Below are 2471 nucleotides of genomic sequence, written 5' to 3' on the forward strand. Positions count from 1 at the left end.
AGAGAGAGAGAGAGAGAGAGAGAGAGAGAGAGAGAGAGAGAGAGAGAGAGATTTAAAGAAGTGAATAAACTTGGAGTGGTTGGTAATCCTTGTATTTTGTATGGTATTTCCTTTCCATTATCCATCTTTCATATTGAAATCTATGACCTTTCTAATAATAAGTTTGGTCAGGCTATTCTCTTGATGAAAACCCTTCAATATATTCTTCTAAGATTCTACTTGTTCTGAGTTATCTTATCAAAACTTGTTTAATTCCTAACTTTCTTTAGTTATCTATTCTCTGATAACCTATACTTTAGAGTTAAATATAAATTATGGTTTATCGACATAATGAGAAAAATAGGAAATGACAAAGAGTTATTTATGGTATGCTATATGGACAAGTGAACAAACACAAATGTCAAATTAAGAATATCCTACCAAAGTACTAACCAAGCCTGACTATGGTTGGTTTCCAAGTCTGACAGCATTGGGTACATTCAGGGTGGTATAAACTAAAGTAAGCTCATAGGGGATCATGGAGTCTGAACCAACAATCAGGAAGCCACCATGGAACAAGGAACTCTGTATATATGTTATGGTTGTGTAGCTTAGCGTTCTTATGGGACTCCTTAAAGTAGAAGCAGGGGCTGTATCTCTCTGACTCTTTTGCCGCCCCCTCACCCTGTTGTGACCCTTTTTGTCCAGCTGGCTTGCTTCATCCAGATAATATGAGGAGAAGAGTGTAGTCCTATGGCAACTTGATATGACTTGGAGGCATGCCCTTTTCTGAAGGGAAAAGGAAGAGTGGATGGGGTAGGGGATGTAGGAGGGAGAGACTAGAAGGAGAGGAGGATAGGTGAAACTGTGGTCAGGATGTAACATATTAAAGAAGAATAAATAATAGAAATAAAAAGGAATCTATTAGAGAATCTTATTTTTGCAGCTGATGGCAATCAACTCAGAGATTCAAAGAAGGTCAAGGTACAGAAAATAAAATATTGAAGAGTATTAACATAAATGGAACATCTATATTTGCCCCTATCTCTCAATCTTAGGAAACATTGCAGAAAATGACATAGAAAGATTCTAAGACCCAGAACCAGTAACAAGAAACCAGTAATTTCATATGGAGGTTGTTTGAATGAAAATGGCCACTGTAGGTCCATAGAGAGTGACACTATTAGGAGGTGTGACTTTTTGAAGCAAGTGTGTCACACTGAGGGCTTTGAGGTTTCAGAAACTCAAGACAGGCTCAGTGACTTATGCTTTCTGCTATCTGCTTTTCCAAATGTAGAATTCTTAGCTCCTGTTCCAGTCCCCTGTCTGCCTTTGGACTGCCATGATTCTTTCTATGATGTAAATGGACTAAACCTCTGAACCTGTAAGGCAACCCCAATTAAATATTTTCCTTTATAACAGTAGCCATGGTCATGTGGTCTCTTCACAGAAATAAAACTGTAGCTAAGACCCAGCAGAGTGTTTGTATATATACATTTACAGAAGTTGTAGCAGCATGCACAAGACTGGTTAATATCAAAGCAGCCCAAATCCCAACCTATATAGAAGTGGGCAAGATGTACCACCCCTAGGCGAAAAGTTAATTACAATTGATAGCTCCCAAAGAGGAAGGTGTGTTGACCACATTCCAGTGGAAAGCTATACATCCAAGAGTAGATGGGAAGTAGTAACTGGACTCAGTATTTTCATGTGTTTGATTGTTTTGCTTTTTAAAAGAACACAACATAAGGTGGTTAAGAAAGACTGGATAGCTCTGGGAAGTGTTGGAGAAGTAGGGTGACTATGACCAAAATACATCATATGAAATTGTCAGCTAATAAGTGATTTGCAAGTAGAAAAATAATATGTCACCGAATGGAAAGTAGAATATGATTCCTTATGTAAAATTTCAAAATCAATGAAAGCATTTTTATTATGTTTGGGAACTTAAATATATGCCAATACATACAAAGTAAGGATTGACACATGTTTGAAATAAAAATTTCTTTTAGAGAGGAAAATGAGACCTTAGGTAATGACAAAGGGGATTCATTTTTACCAGTATTATTAATCTATATCATTTATGTTAACATTTCATACATTTAATACAATAGATTATGTTTGTGCATTTTTTCTGACAAAATCTTAAATGTGGAAATGAGGGTTTTTAATGAAAAATTGCAATTAAATTACAAGGACCAACAGGTTAAATACTTGTGCTTTTGCTACCCGACTTGAAAATTTAGGATAATTTATTAATTTAAACAACAGACATATATTTATCACAGCTCTGTTGGCAGAAAATCCATTATCCCGTCCCGCGGGATTCAGTTATTCGTGGGTGCGAGGGGGACCGCGAACCTGGAAGGAAATGGGAGGAAAAGAAAGAGAGGCGGAGGAGTAGGGCCACAGGCCTCATCCGGCCGGATCAGCGCCTGGGTAGCGGAAGAGCAGGGTTGCCTGACACCCGCCAGCTACCCACGACCCCCGCC

Source organism: Mus caroli, chromosome X (genome assembly GCF_900094665.2).
Source record: "Mus caroli chromosome X, CAROLI_EIJ_v1.1, whole genome shotgun sequence".
Taxonomy (NCBI): domain Eukaryota; kingdom Metazoa; phylum Chordata; class Mammalia; order Rodentia; family Muridae; genus Mus; species Mus caroli.